We start from the raw sequence: 17,438 nt of genomic DNA, 5'->3' as shown, positions 1-17,438 counted from the left end.
ACCACTCCTTTGGAAGGTTTAAAGTAACGCAGAACTAAGGGGAAAAGTTTAGTGTGTCCATGGTTAGATGCATCTGATGCAACACTGAAATAAGCATAACTGTTTTTCAAATCGTTAACTACCGCTTCCACACTGTAAGGAGCCAGCACGTTTGTCACAATGGCTTCAGCTTTGGTTCGACCACATGACATCTTAGCGGCTTTAGCAGAATCCTGAAATATAACAGGAAGAAGTTTCATGGTGCAGTCCAAAGATCTATATGAATGACTGTGGCACACGGAATGGTAAACCATTGAGATTTCAGATGCTATTATTTCTTCTTGCATTGCCATATCCTTAGAGGGAATCATGAATTTGGAAAGCATTCCACTTTGTTTTGCAGCCCGATCAGCATTTTTGTGACCTTCACTAGATATGTGAATTTTGATGTCACCTTCACCACCATGACCAATTCCAAACTCCCGCCTACACAGAGTACAATATGCTCTATGATAGTTACCAGTCACTGTGGTAATGCATGTGTAAGTTGTTTTCCATGAGTCTCGGAAACGGCACATTCGCTTTATCTTCTTTGATTTTGCTGCTCCAGAAGTCGAAGGCCCTTGTTCATCCCCGCTGCTATCCATATTAGCACCAATCGCACGATTCCGATCGCAGATGTTATATATATATATATATATATATATATATATATATATAAATGAACAGCTAAAATTCTTTAAAAAAGGGACAGTAATGTCAAAATTAATCTTCCGTGAGTAACAGAGTATGTCATTTCAAATAACTTTACAACCTACTTCTATTATCAAATTTGCTTTGTTTTCTTTGTATCCATTGTTAAAGACTAAACTGAGATAGGATTATAGGGGCTTAGGAGCGTTCACATGTATATTACATTGGTACTCAGACAGACTGACAGGATGGTGCACGGTCAACATTCTTGATAATCTTTTACTGTCCCATAGTAGCTAGAAAAGCAAATGCTCTAAGCGTCTATACTTTTTTTGAAAAGCAACACTTCCCACAGAAAAAAGGTAGGTATGGAGTTGACTAGCTTAAAAGTTCTAAAAACGTTTATTTAAAAAAGAATAAATTAAATGCCTATTCATCCCATTGTATCTAAGTTAGTATAGACTAATAATATATGGAGAAAAAAAAAACTTAGTAGGAGAATAAAACTTGAATGTGACCGCAGAGTTTTATTCTCCTACTAAGTTTTTTTCTCTCCATATATTATTAGTCTATACTAACTTAGCTATATGGATTTGTTAAAATCTGCTGTACCAATTTTAGTAAAACCTCTAAAAATAGATTCAGAACATAATACTTTCTTACCACTGTATCACATAAACTCTGCAAACATCTACGCAGGTGTTTCAGTGGTTTCTGGAAATAATGACTTCATTGTGGTCTGTTTTGATTGCATTAATCACTGTCACATACTGGGAGTTGACTTCTTTGATGTAAGGTGATGTAAGGTGTTGCAAGCAGTCAGGACATTTTGGGAATCAGGCATGCTGAGAATTTATACAGGTAAATAGTACATACAGTATGTGTGAGTGTCTGTACTCATAGAGAGATAGGTGACTATCAGTGAGTGTGCATATTTATACAGGTAAATAGTACATATGTGTGAGTGTCTGTACTCAGAGAGCTAGGTAAGTGACTATCAGTGTAAAATGAATTGTAAGCAAGTCTTGTCCAAATTAAAGGGATAGGTATAAGGCAATTAGAGTTTAATACAGTTATGAACTGATACAAAAATAAATAAATAAAAAATTAAGTCACAAACAGTAAGTCGGTCTATTATCTTGATTTCAGCACAATTAAATTACATGCTGATATGTTGCTGTTGCACCTAATTAAAATTATGTTTAAACTGAACCAATCAGCCTAATAATTATCTTAAAGGCGCATGAAACCCAAAAATGTTCTTTCATGATTTAGGTAGAACATACAATTGTAAGCATCTTTCAAATTTACTTCTATTATGTAATTTGTTTAATTCTCTTGGTATCATTTGTTGAAGGAGCAGCAATGCACTACTGGTTTCTAACTGAACACATGGGTGAGCCAATGACAATCAGTTTATATATGCAGCCACCAATCAGCAGCTAGAACCTAGGTGCTTTGCTGCTCCTGAGCTTGCCTAGATAAACCTTTCAGCAAAGAATAACAATAGAAGGAAGCAAATTAAATAATAGAAGTAAATTGGAAAGTTATTTAAAATTGTATTCTCTATCTGAATCATGAAAGAAATTTGTTGGGTTTCATGTCCCTTTAAATGACATACTTGTTTATCTTCATTTGCTATTGATGATATATACAAATATAAATATATATATATATCTCCATACACATATTTAGAAAATATAGCCCTTTCCATTCAAATAGCTTGTCATAAACCATATACTGTACCTTTAAACCTTTATAAAAAAATATTTATATTAATAATTTTTATCAGATGGTGTATATATGAGTGTACCAGATTTTGTTTGTGTTTTTTTAAAGTCTTCAGTCACGCTATCCTGGCAAGCGCAAATTTAGTTTGTGCTTGAATTAACGCATTTATTACAATTTGTAATACGCGTGCAAGCTAGTGCAGTCACCACTAGTAATCTAGCCCTCAGTCAGGTAAACTGGATCATTGGACATAAATTAAGAGGGAGAAAAAAAATAGGATAAACTGTCCCTTTAATTTCTGAAAAAAAGCAGGAAGTGCTGGCTGCCGCTGCATATGTGTTCACTCAGTTGCTACCTGACTAGTAAGGACACCTCCTGCAACTCTATTTGGTGGACAGGGCAAGCATTTACAAAAATAAACACATACAAATATTTACATATGTACAAAAACAACTGCTCTTGAAAAAACATATGTTTTTTTTTTAAATACGTCTAACCCTTTAACATGGCACAAATAAAAAATACATTTAATGGGTTTATTTTAGTATGCAGTTCCATAACGGTGCAGATACATTATATAATTTTACCTCAATAAGTTATCTGGAACTGTTCCAAATAACTGACAAAAAAACATAATTTATGCTTACCTGATAAATTCCTTTCTTCTGTTGTGCGATCAGTCCACGGGTCATCATTACTTCTGGGATATAACTCCTCCCCAACAGGAAATGCAAGAGGATTCACCCAGCAGAGCTGATATAGCTCCTCCCCTCTACGTCAGTCCCAGTCATTCGACCAAGAATCAACGAGAAAGGAGTAACCAAGGGTGAAGTGGTGACTGGAGTATAATTTAAAAGATATTTACCTGCCTTAAAAAACAGGGCGGGCCGTGGACTGATCGCACAACAGAAGAAAGGAATTTATCAGGTAAGCATAAATTATGTTTTCTTCTGTTATGTGCGATCAGTCCACGGGTCATCATTACTTCTGGGATACCAATACCAAAGCAAAAGTACACGGATGACGGGAGGGATAGGCAGGCTCATTATACAGAAGGAACCACTGCCTGAAGAACCTTTCTCCCAAAAATAGCCTCCGAAGAAGCAAAAGTGTCAAATTTGTAAAATTTGGAAAAAGTATGAAGCGAAGACCAAGTTGCAGCCTTGCAAATCTGTTCAACAGAGGCCTCATTCTTAAAGGCCCAAGTGGAAGCCACAGCTCTAGTGGAGTGAGCTGTAATTCTTTCAGGAGGCTGCTGTCCAGCAGTCTCATAGGCTAAACGTATTATGCTACGAAGCCAGAAAGAGAGAGAGGTAGCAGAAGCTTTTTGACCTCTCCTCTGTCCAGAATAAACGACAAACAGGGAAGAAGTTTGGCGAAAATTTTTAGTTGCCTGCAAGTAGAACTTGAGGGCACGAACTACATCCAGATTGTGTAGAAGACGTTCCTTCTTTGAAGAAGGATTTGGACACAAGGATGGAACAACAATCTCTTGATTGATATTCCTGTTAGTAACTACCTTAGGTAAGAACCCAGGTTTAGTACGCAGAACTACCTTATCTGAGTGAAAAATCAGATAAGGAGAATCACAATGTAATGCTGATAACTCAGAGACTCTTCGAGCCGAGGAAATAGCCATTAAAAACAGAACTTTCCAAGATAACAATTTTATATCAATGGAATGAAGGGGTTCAAATGGAACCCCTTGTAAAACGTTAAGAACTAAGTTTAAACTCCATGGCGGAGCAACGGCTTTAAACACAGGCTTGATCCTAGCTAAAGCTTGACAAAAAGCCTGGACGTCTGGATTTTCTGACAGACGCCTGTGTAACAAGATGGACAGAGCTGAAATCTGTCCCTTTAATGAACTAGCCGATAAACCCTTTTCTAAACCTTCTTGTAGAAAAGACAATATCCTAGGGATCCTAACCTTACTCCAGGAGTAACGTTTGGATTCGCACCAGTATAGGTATTTGCGCCATATTTTATGGTAAATCTTTCTGGTAACAGGCTTCCTAGCCTGGATCAGGGTATCAATAACCGACTCAGAAAAACCACGCTTTGATAAAATCAAGCGTTCAATTTCCAAGCAGTCAGTTTCAGAGAAGTTAGATTTTGATGTTTGAATGGACCCTGTATCAGAAGGTCCTGTCTCAGAGGTAGAGACCAAGGTGGACAGGATGACATGTCCACTAGATCTGCATACCAAGTCCTGCGTGGCCATGCAGGCGCTATTAGAATCACAGATGCTCTCTCTTGTTTGATTTTCGCAATCAATCGAGGAAGCAGCGGGAAGGGTGGAAACACATAAGCCATCCCGAAGTTCCAAGGTGCTGTCAAAGCATCTATCAGAACCGCTCCCGGATCCCTGGATCTGGACCCGTAGTGAGGAAGTTTGGCGTTCTGGCGAGACGCCATGAGATCTATCTCTGGTTTGCCCCAACGTCGAAGTATTTGGGCAAAAATCTCCGGATGAAGTTCCCACTCTCCCGGATGAAAAGTCTGGCGACTCAAGAAATCCGCCTCCCAGTTCTCCACTCCCGGGATGTGGATTGCAGACAGGTGGCAAGAGTGAGACTCTGCCCAGCGAATTATCTTTGATACTTCCATCATTGCTAGGGAGCTTCTTGTCCCTCCCTGATGGTTGATGTAAGCTACAGTCGTGATATTGTCCGACTGAAACCTGATGAACCCCTGAGTTGTTAATTGGGGCCAAGCTAGAAGGGCATTGAGGACTGCCCTCAATTCCAGAATGTTTATTGGAAGGAGACTCTCCTCCTGATTCCATAATCCCTGAGTCTTCAGAGAATTCCAGACAGCGCCCCAACCTAGCAGGCTGGCGTCTGTTGTTACGATTGTCCAGTCTGGCCTGCTGAATGGCATCCCCCTGGACAGGTGTGGCCGATAAAGCCACCATAGAAGAGAATTTCTGGTCTCTTGATTCAGATTCAGGGTAGGGGACAAATCTGAGTAATCCCCATTCCACTGACTTAGCATGCACAATTGCAGCGGTCTGAGGTGTAGGCGTGCAAAAGGTACTATGTCCATTGCCGCTACCATTAAGCCAATCACCTCCATGCATTGAGCTACTGACGGGTGTTGAATGGAATGAAGGACACGGCATGCATCCTGAAGCCTTGTTAACCTGTCTTCTGTCAGGTAAATCTTCATTTCTACAGAATCTATAAGAGTCCCCAAGAATGGAACTCTTGTGAGAGGAAAAAGAGAACTTTTCTTTTCGTTCACTTTCCATCCATGCGACCTTAGAAATGCCAGAACTAACTCTGTATGAGACTTGGCAGTTTGAAAGCTTGAAGCTTGTATTAGAATGTCGTCTAGGTACGGAGCTACCGAAATCCCTCGCGGTCTTAGTACCGCCAGAAGAGCACCCAGAACCTTTGTGAAGATTCTTGGGGCCGTAGCCAATCCGAATGGAAGAGCTACAAACTGGTAGTGCCTGTCTAGGAAGGCAAACCGTAGATACCGTTGATGATCTTTGTGAATCGGTATGTGAAGGTAAGCATCTTTTAAATCCACTGTGGTCATGTACTGACCCTTTTGGATCATAGGTAAGATTGTCCGAATAGTTTCCATTTTGAACGATGGAACTCTTAGGAATTTGTTTAGAATCTTTAAATCTAAGATTGGCCTGAAAGTTCCCTCTTTTTTGGGAACCACAAACAGGTTTGAGTAGAACCCTTGTCCTTGTTCCGACCGCGGAACTGGATGGATCACTCCCATTAATAACAGATCTTGTACACAGCGTAGAAACGCTTCTTTCTTTATCTGGTTTGTTGACAACCTTGACAGATGAAATCTCCCTTTTGGGGGAGATAATTTGAAGTCTAGAAGGTATCCCTGAGATATGATCTCCAGCGCCCAGGGATCCTGAACATCTCTTGCCCAGGCCTGAGCGAAGAGAGAAAGTCTGCCCCCCACTAGATCCGGTCCCGGATCGGGGGCTCTCGGTTCATGCTGTCTTTGGGGCAGCAGCAGGTTTCCTGGCCTGTTTGCCCTTATTCCAGGACTGGTTAGGTTTCCAGCCTTGCCTGTAACGAGCAACAGCTCCTTCCTGTTTTGGTGCAGTGGAGGTTGACGCTGCTCCAGGTTTGAAATTCCGAAAGGGACGAAAATTAGACTGTCTAGCCTTAGCTTTGGCTTTGTCTTGAGGTAGGGCGTGGCCCTTACCTCCTGTAATGTCAGCGATGATTTCTTTCAACCCGGGCCCAAATAAAGACTGCCCCTTGAAAGGTATATTAAGTAATTTAGACTTAGAAGTAACATCAGCTGACCAGGATTTTAGCCACAGTGCTCTACGTGCCTGTATGGCGAATCCAGAGTTCTTAGCCGTAAGTTTGGTTAAATGTACTACGGCCTCCGAAATGAATGAATTGGCTAGTTTAAGGACTCTAAGCCTGTCCATAATGTCGTCTAGCGTAGATGAACTAAGGTTCTCTTCCAGAGACTCAATCCAAAATGCTGCCGCAGCCGTAATCGGCGCGATACATGCAAGGGGTTGCAATATAAAACCTTGTTGAACAAACATTTTCTTAAGGTAACCCTCTAATTTTTTATCCATTGGATCTGAAAAAGCACAGCTATCCTCCACCGGGATAGTGGTACGCTTAGCTAAAGTAGAAACTGCTCCCTCCACCTTAGGGACCGTTTGCCATAAGTCCCGAGTAGTGGCGTCTATTGGAAACATCTTTCTAAATATTGGAGGGGGTGAGAACGGCACACCGGGTCTATCCCACTCCTTAGTAACAATTTCAGTTAATCTCTTAGGTATAGGAAAAACGTCAGTACTCGCCGGTACCGCAAAGTATTTATCCAACCTACACATTTTCTCTGGTATTGCAATGGTGTTACAATCATTGAGAGCTGCTAAGACCTCCCCTAGTAATGCACGGAGGTTCTCCAATTTAAATTTAAAATTTGAAATATCTGAATCCAATCTGTTTGGATCAGAACCGTCACCCACAGAATGAAGCTCTCCGTCCTCATGCTCTGCAAGCTGTGACGCAGTATCAGACATGGCCCTAGTATTGTCAGCGCACTCTGTTCTCACCCCAGAGTGATCACGCTTGCCTCTTAGTTCTGGTAATTTAGACAAAACTTCAGTCATAACAGTAGCCATATCATGTAATGTTATCTGTAATGGCCGCCCAGATGTATTAGGCGCCATAATATCACGCACCTCCCGGGCGGGAGATGCAGGTACTGCCGCGTGAGGCGAGTTAGTCGGCATAACTCTCCCCTCGCAGTTTGGTGAAATTTGTTCACATTGTACAGATTGACTTTTATTTAAAGTAGCATCAATACAGTTAGTACATAAATTTCTATTGGGCTCCACCTTGGCATTGGAACAAATGACACAGATATCATTCTCTGAGTCAGACATGTTTAACACACTAGCAATAATTTGCAACCTGGTTATAATCTTTTTTAACAAAAACGTACTGTGCCTCAAAGAGGTACTTAAACGATTAAATGACAGTTGAGATAATGAACTGAAACAGTTATAGCATCAAGTTTAAAATAACACAACTTTTAGCAAAGGTTTGTTCCCATTAGTAAATAACTAAATTTGACATAAAAAGAGTAACGTTTTTATTCACAGTCAATAAAAATTCTCACAGCTCTGCTGAGAGAATGTACCTCCCTTCAAAAAAGTTTGAAGACCCCTGAGATCTGTCAGTGAACCGGATCATGCAGGAAATATAATAGTAGCTGACTGGAATTTTTTGATGCGTAGCAAAAGAGCGCCAAAAACGGCCCCTCCCTCTCACACACAGCAGTGAGGAGAAACGAAACTGTCACAATTTAAAGCATACAACTGCCAAGTGGAAAATAATGCCCAAACATTTATTTACTCAGTACCTCAGCAATGTAAACGATTCTACATTCCAGCAAAAACGTTTAACATGACAATATTTATTAAAAGGATTAGTGACCTTTAACAGAGTAGTTCCGGTGAAAAACCATTCCCAGAATACTGAAGTGTATACATACATGTCATTATAACGGTATAGCAGGATTTTTTCATCAATTCCATTCAGAAAATAAAAACTGCTACATACCTCAATGCAGATTCATCTGCCCGCTGTCCCCTGATCTGAAGCCTTTACCTCCCTCAGATGGCCGAGAACAGCTATATGATCTTAACTACTCCGGTTAAAATCATAGTAAAAAAAGAGAAGTAATAACACGCTCCGGTGCTATTGTAAAATAACAAACTTTTGATTGAAGTCATAAAAACTAAGTATAATCACCATAGTCCTCTCACACATCCTATCTAGTCGTTGGGTGCAAGAGAATGACTGGGACTGACGTAGAGGGGAGGAGCTATATCAGCTCTGCTGGGTGAATCCTCTTGCATTTCCTGTTGGGGAGGAGTTATATCCCAGAAGTAATGATGACCCGTGGACTGATCGCACATAACAGAAGAAATGACTGATCTATTGAGGTAAAATTAAATAATGTATCTGCACTGTTAGCAACACTGACATCAAAAATAGGTATCAACTCAAATGATTATAGTGATAACACTCCCTACATGAGGCTATGTAGATGGATCGTATCTGCTATATGCAATATACATTAGACTAAAAAAGAATAGTATTTTAAAATAATAAAATATATTCCTTTATTCCTGGTTTATAACTGAATAAAGGAATATACAATATAGAAACCAGGAATAAAGGAATATATTTTATTATTTTAAAATACTATTCTTTCACCTGCATGGCATAATTTTTAGTCTAATGCATATTGCATATAGAAAGTTTCATAAACTAATTATCAAAGTTGTTCATCTATGGTTTATTGAGGTTTTTATATGAATAACACACATGATTAAACTAAAGCTATACTAAAACTTACTAACAGACAGACATACACAGAAAACCATCATCAAATGCCCTTGTTATTGACCGGTGGTAACAATAAACCAAACTATTTCCCTAAATGGAGTGAGTATGTAGTGAATTATGAGGGGCAATGAAGGGGAAGGGTACCAAGGGGAATAATAGGCAACTAAATAAATATGTGCGTCAGTCTTAGCTACTCTCTAAAGAGGCAGAATAGGAGCTAGTGGTCCAGACTCAGGACCTATGAGAGAAGGAAGAATAAGGGAGAGAGGAGGAGAAAAAAATGGCATATTGTTTTTACCAATTGTACAATATTTATATATTTTCTGATATTGAAGTTTATACTAAAATATCATAATTTACTATTATGGTAAATAAGAATGTGAATACTCTTGGTTCCAGTGTCTGCTAAAAGAAAAAAAAAACAGCTTTGTTTTGTAGGGTTAACGCACAGCAAAGTCCCTGAACTATTGTGCATTTGTTTGTTTTCTAAAAACAGCCTCATTAAGGGGTGAAATACAAAATCATATTATTATTGTATTTAACACACTCACAATACCTTAAAGGGGCAGTAAAGACCTTTAAAAACACCTTTCCACTTTCCTGCATTAAATTGTAATATTAGGTGATTACTTTAATACATTTACACTTTATTTGCTGCAATTTTTTCTATATTAGCCAAACTACCTTCACCACTTGCCTTTTCAGAGGGGCCAATCCAGACTTGTTTCAAACAGACAGAGCCAAGGGCTATAGATTAGTAAACCAGGACCACAGTGATCTCCGTAGCAACTTCTTAGTACCCAGCAGTCCCTTCAGCACTTTCCCTTTTACAAACAATGACAACATTTCCTCCTAAGGTAAATCAAACAGTTCTCGGTTGGAGAGAACCGTTTGATTTACCTTACCTTAGGAGGAAATGTTGTCATTGGAGCGAGTGCAAAGATGAAAATTTTGCCTGCATGCATGACCGCTAAATTTAACTTACCTAATGTTTGGCTGCAGTCCAACGGAGTTCTGACAACGGCTGCGGCACAGTCACTCAGCAACAGCAGTCACAGTCACTCTCTCCTCCACCGGTCTCCTCGAGTCACTCCACTACTAGTAACGTCCTCCACGGGCACCAGGCAGGTCATCAGTAGTAGCCCACGCCACTGGATGGCTCACATTATATAGAGCTAGAGAAGACTAGACTAGACAGTCACAGCAACCCATAGGGGTGTGGGTGGGCCGGCCTCAGAAATCTTGCTTGCATATAATATACTGTATTAAATAAATTAAATTAATATCCGGCGCCTCTGGTCTGCAGTAAAGTCTGGCCCCCTGGGATGATGTTGTCTGGAGTCTCAACACAATCTCACCTCACTATCTATCTGCGCTGCGGGAAGCCGGCAACAAGCTGAGACTAACTAAAGATCAGTGAGAGTCAATCCGCGTGGCTGTCAGTGCTGTCAGTGTACTGTCAGTTTAAGCAGTCAGTCAGTCCGGGACAATGAATGGAGGCACCCGGGACCTGGGACAGACCTTTAAAATGCGGGACTGTCCCGGGCAATACGGGACACGTGGTCACCATAACACACACACAGCCCCCTCCCTAGTAGTGTGTATACACAGACATGTATTATAGAGAGGGTCTCTGTGCCTCACACACACACATAGCCCCCTCACTAGTAGTGTGCATACACAGACATGTATTATAGAGAGGGTCTCTGTGCCTCACACACACACATAGCCCCCTCACTAGTAGTGTGCATACACAGACATGTATTATAGAGAGGGTCTCTGTGCCTCACACACACACATAGCCCCCTCACTAGTAGTGTGTATATACAGACATGTATTATAGAGAGGGTCTCTGTGCCTCACACACACACATAGCCCCCTCACTAGTAGTGTGTATATACAGACATGTATTATAGAGAGGGTCTCTGTGCCTCACACACACACATAGCCCCCTCACTAGTAGTGTGTATACACAGACATGTATTATAGAGAGGGTCTCTGTGCCTCACACACACACATAGCCCCCTCACTAGTAGTGTGTATATACAGACATGTATTATAGAGAGGGTCTCTGTGCTTCAAACACACCCAGCCCCCTCCCAAGTAGTGTGTATACACAGACATGTATTATAGAGAGGGTCTCTGTGCCTCACACACACACATAGCCCCCTCACTAGTAGTGTGTATATACAGACATGTATTATAGAGAGGGTCTCTGTGCTTCAAACACACCCAGCCCCCTCCCAAGTAGTGTGCATACACAGACATCAACAAAAAAACTATTAAAGCGCTAAGCCAACAGTCTAATCTTAGTTGGTTGTTATACACGAAATATATCAAATGTATCCTTAGATGTTAAATGGGGAATTAGATACTATTGTGTCCTTTACCTATGAGGAAATATTGATTAATGATTATAATTAAATATCACAGCAACCTACATAGAGAACATACAAAAATGAAGAATAGGCAGATTAAATGCAACAAGCCATAAAGCCACAAAGCCTGTTATCAAATGTAAAATATATATTAAAAAAAAAAATATATATATATATATATATATATATATATATTATCATGCAATGATAACTGTGAGAAGTCTCTTGCATAAAAAGTCTCTCAAAAGAGATCCCAAAAAGTCTCCTTGGTTATAAGTGGTAATCCAGAACACAGTACCTCAATTTGAAGTTGTACAAAATCAAACTTGCATATTGCGTAATATAGAGGTTGAGATATGATTTTTTTCACCTTCCCAGGAATGATTCACCCTGCTGCTTCCTTTGAGCCGTCCTTCCTTTACACGGCTTTGTTAAACAGTATGAACATGCAAAACAAGAAATAGAGCGCAAAGGATATTCAAGTGTAGTTTTATTAGTATACAATGACACGCATAATATTATCTACTCACACTGAGTTAGACTATTCAAGCTCATAAAGAGTTAAAATCCTGGCAAACTGCTCACACGCCCAAATAAGACTGCTGTTAAACGTCTCCCGCTAACCGTCTGTACTCAGGGATATCCGGATTCACAACAGAGTAATGGTTGTGGTATTCAGGCGATGGAATCGTGCCAGCTAATGCGAATCACCCTATTGGTGATAGTGTAACACAGACATGTATTATAGAGAGGGTCTCTGTGTTTCACACACACACATAGCCCCCTCCCTAGTAGTTTGTATACACAGACATGTATTATAGAGAGGGTCTCTGTGCCTCACACACACACAGCCCCCTCCCTAGTAGTGTGTATACACAGACATGTATTATAGAGAGGGTCTCTGTGCCTCACACACACAAAGCCCCCTCCCTAGTAGTGTGTATACACAGACATGTATTATAGAGAGGGTCTCTGTGCCTCACACACACAGCCCCCTCCCTAGTAGTGTGTATACACAGACATGTATTATAGAGAGGGTCTCTGTGCCTCACACACACAAAGCCCCCTCCCTAGTAGTGTGTATACACAGACATGTATTACAGAAAGGGTCTCTGTGCCTCACACATACTGCCCCCTCCCTAGTAGTGTGTATACACAGACATGTATTACAGAAAGGGTCTCTGTGCCTCACACATACTGCCCCCTCCCTAGTAGTGTGTATACACAGACATGTATTATAGAGAGGGTCTCTGTGCCTCACACACACAAAGCCCCCTCCCTAGTAGTGTGTATACACAGACATGTATTACAGAAAGGGTCTCTGTGCCTCACACATACTGCCCCCTCCCTAGTAGTGTGTATACACAGACATGTATTACAGAAAGGGTCTCTGTGCCTCACACATACTGCCCCCTCCCTAGTAGTGTGTATACACAGACATGTATTATAGAGAGGGTCTCTGTGCCTCACACACACAAAGCCCCCTCCCTAGTAGTGTGTATACACAGACATGTATTACAGAAAGGGTCTCTATGCCTCACACACACACAGCCCCCTCCCTAGTAGTGTGTATACACAGACATGTATTACAGAAAGGGTCTCTGTGCCTCACACATACTGCCCCCTCCCTAGTAGTGTGTATACACAGACATGTATTATAGAGAGGGTCTCTGTGCCTCACACACACACAGCCCCCTCCCTAGTAGTGTGTATACACAGACATGTATTATAGAGAGGGTCTCTGTGCCTCACACACACACAGCCCCCTCCCTAGTAGTGTGTATACACAGACATGTATTACAGAAAGGGTCTGTGTGCCTCACACACACACACACAGCCCCCTCCCTAGTAGTGTGTATACACAGACATGTATTACAGAAAGGGTCTGTGTGCCTCACACACACACACACAGCCCCCTCCCTAGTAGTGTGTATACACAGACATGTATTATAGAGAGGGTCTCTGTGCCTCACACACACTGCCCCCTCCCTAGTAGTGTGTATACACAAACATGTATTACAGAAAGGGTCTGTGTGCCTCACACACACACAGCCCCCTCCCTAGTAGTGTGTATACACAGACATGTATTACAGAAAGGGTCTCTGTGCCTCACACACACACAGCCCCCTCCCTAGTAGTGTGTATACACAGACATGTATTACAGAAAGGGTCTCTGTGCCTCACACACACAGCCCCCTCCCTAGTAGTGTGTATACACAGACATGTATTACAGAAAGGGTCTCTGTGCCTCACACACACACAGCCCCCTCCCTAGTAGTGTGTATACACAGACATGTATTATAGAGAGGGTATCTGTGCCTCACACACACACAGCCCCCTCCCTAGTAGTGTGTATACACAGACATGCATTACAGAAAGGGTCTCTGTGCCTCACACACACAGCCCCCTCCCTAGTAGTGTGTATACACAGACATGTATTATAGAGAGGGTCTCTGTGCCTCACACACACACAGCCCCCTCCCTAGTAGTGTGTATACACAGACATGTATTACAGAAAGGGTCTCTGTGCCTTACACACACACAGCCCCCTCCCTAGTAGTGTGTATACACAGACATGTATTACAGAAAGGGTCTCAGCGCCTCTCACACACAGCCCCCTCCCTAGTAGTGTGTATACACAGACATGTATTATAGAGAGGGTCTCTGTGCCTCACACACACACAGCCCCCTCCCTAGTAGTGTGTATACACAGACATGTATTACAGAAAGGGTCTCTGTGCCTTACACACACAGCCCCCTCCCTAGTAGTGTGTATACACAGACATGTATTACAGAAAGGGTCTCTGTGCCTTACACACACACAGCCCCCTCCCTAGTAGTGTGTATACACAGACATGTATTATAGAAAGGGTCTCTGTGCCTCACACACACACAGCCCCCTCCCTAGTAGTGTGTATACACAGACATGTATTATAGAGAGGGTCTCTGTGCCTCACACACACAGCCCTTTCCCTAGTAGTGTGTATACACAGACATGTATTATAGGGAGGGTATCTGTGCCTCATACACACAGCCCCCTCCCTAGTAGTGTGTATACACAGGCATGTATTATAGAGAGGGTCTCTGTGCCTCATACACACACAGACCCCTCCCTAGTAGTGTGTATATACAGACATGTATTATAGAGAGGGTCTCTGTGCCTCATACACACACAGCCCCCTCCCTAGTAGTGTGTATACACAGACATGTATTATAGAGAGGGTCTCTGTGCCTCATACACACACAGCCCCCTCCCTAGTAGTGTGTATACACAGACATGTATTACAGAAAGGGTCTCTGTGCCTCATACACACACAGCCCCCTCCCTAGTAGTGTGTATACACAGACATGTATTATAGAGAGGGTCTCTGTGCCTCACACACACAGCCCCCTCCCTAGTAGTGTGTATACAGACATGTATTATAGAAAGGGTCTCTGTGCCTCATACACACACAGTGTATATAAAGACACACAGATATATGGCCCCTCCATAGTAACTTATATACAAACTCTGTGCCTCACACACACACACACACAAACCCCTGCCTAATAAGTTATATACAGCCATATATTATAGAGTCTCTGTGCCTCACACCCTAGTAGCATATATATATATATACAGATTATATGCATATTATAGCCCGCAGGCTTTTTAACCTCTGCATCCTGGACAGCCTCTGAGAAATGTTGGGAGGTTTTATACACAGGATCTATAAACTTTTCAAACTACCTGACACACAGAGCCCATCTCTAGCAAATCATATACAGATATAGTACATATATATTTCCTTTATATCATACACAAAGCCCAGTATGTTCTATTCATATATATAAAGTTATATGTTCCTTCTGCCTTACAAATAGGGACTATTATTGCTTTAGTATATAAAGATATTTAGCATTATACAAGGGTGATTATACTTACAGAAAGTTACCTTCCTGAAACTACCATCTGCAGACTGGAGCTCCACTCTAGACAGGAAACATGTGACTGACCTCCACTCAACGTTTTTTTTGAGAAGGGTCCAACTGCAGAGTGGAGCTCCACTGTAGACAGGAAGCATGTGACCTCCACTCAAAGCTTTTTTTTTTTTTTTTTTAAATCAACTTTAATGTAACAAACAAGCTATAGATTGTGACAATGATTATGAAAACGAAACATTTTGTAGCTTTCTTGTTCTTCTTGATGTTCATTCACAGTGTTTTATGCAGATTGCGATTTATAAGGTAACCACTGTGAATGAACATTAACCCCTTAGTGACCAGACCATTGTTACATTTTCTTACCCTTAAAGGGACACTAAACCCAACAATTTTATTTCAGGATTCAAGTAGATAATACAATTTTAAACAACACTCCTATTTACTTTTATTATCTAATTTGCTTCATTCTTCATAAATCCTTTGTTGAAGAAATAGCAATGCACATGGGTGAGCCAATAACAGGAGGCATCAATGTGCAGCAACCAATCAGCAGCTACTGAGCCTATCTAGATATGCTTTTCAGCAAAGTATACCAAGAAAGTGAAGCAAATTAGATAATACAAGTAAATTAGAAAGTTGTTTAAAATTGCATGCTCTTGGAGCTTCCGGAGGAGGAGCACAGGTGTGTGTTCAGGTGCTGCACCTGTCCTGATCTCTCCTACCTACAAGCTGTTGGTGTGGAACCACGCCTAAAACCCTCTAGTTTAGGGTGGCTTGTATTGCTGAATATCACCGCTGCTGGAAACTGGAAGCCCTGAAAAAGGACCTATCATTACAGCAAAATTAATACCCGTTAAAAAAAAAAAAAAAAAAAAACGCTTGCTGTCACACAACCCCCTTATTAACCCGGGGTAACCCAAGAAGAAGTGCTCAGTTAAACCAACAGGCAAGTCAAATCCCCGATCACTGCCGAATAAATTGAAATGGAGGACGGAGCTGAGAGGCGCTGCACTTATCATAAGCTGTGTGGTCTCTGAGAACTTACCGCTCTCCTGAGTGCAGCTTTACTGAATACCTAGGAGTTGGAGCTGGAGTTACCTGTGCATCGTACCGGCAATGTGGCTAGTCCAGTGGGTGTGGATGGTGTAGCCCGCTGTTTTTCTTTTCTGCATTTCTGCGCTGAAGTGCCATTCCCCCTCCCACCGGTGCTGCGTGAGGGGGGGCCACTGCTGGAGGAGACGGGTCGATCCCTGGTGCAGGGCTGGTTCCGGGAAGGATAACGTGGAGCTGTTGGAGCGGTAATTGTGGATGCCTTCCCTCCCGCCTCTGCCTTCTTTCTTCTGCCTCTTGCCAAGGTGTTGAGACTCAGGAGTATTGTTGATGTCGGCTGATAGAGTGATTGTGGCAGCATATGAGTCACACCCTTGAGAGTAGCTGACCGGCTTTTCTGAAAAAGTCGCAGGAGACGAGGATATTGGTTTCTGTGTAGCACAGCCTGCTGATTTGTTTCCCGGCAATTGTTGTCCCCTCGACCTGGAAGACGCTCCCCTTCCCACCGATGCTGCGTGAGGGGGGGCTGAGGCTGATGACCGCTGGTTATCCCCTGCTCAAATCTTGGGCTAATGGTTCTGGGTAACGTAGAACTCCTGGGATAAAACTTGCAGTTTTGTTTTCCTTTTCAGCCGCCTCTACCCTGGAATGACTTGGCTCAGTATTGGACCCTTATTACTTATTCTTTTTTTCCCTTTGCTGGGGTTTGCACATAATCTATAAGTGATGACAGCCGGCCTGACCTTGTTAGAAATAACGGCTATTTGTTTGCAAGCACTGTATAACATCTAAACTTGTTAGATCTGTTCTC

The 17,438-nt window shown here is 41.8% G+C and overlaps 1 protein-coding gene across 1 annotated transcript in view; it reads right to left on the bottom strand.

Annotated features, from left to right (window-relative positions):
• Window positions 1-15,618, bottom strand: part of LOC128666924 (oocyte zinc finger protein XlCOF6.1) — a 107,168-nt gene extending 91,550 nt beyond the window's left edge. The window contains exon 1 of the mRNA XM_053721745.1: window positions 15,579-15,618. The gene's annotated coding sequence lies outside the window, so the exon portion shown is untranslated. The remainder of the gene's footprint in view (window positions 1-15,578) is intronic.
• Between the last annotated feature and the right edge of the window lie 1,820 nt (window positions 15,619-17,438).

This window comes from Bombina bombina, chromosome 7 (genome assembly GCF_027579735.1).
Source record: "Bombina bombina isolate aBomBom1 chromosome 7, aBomBom1.pri, whole genome shotgun sequence".
Classification (NCBI taxonomy): Eukaryota; Metazoa; Chordata; class Amphibia; order Anura; family Bombinatoridae; genus Bombina; species Bombina bombina.
Note: the sequence above shows the minus strand (reverse complement) of the source record. Positions and strands in the feature narration are given on the sequence as shown.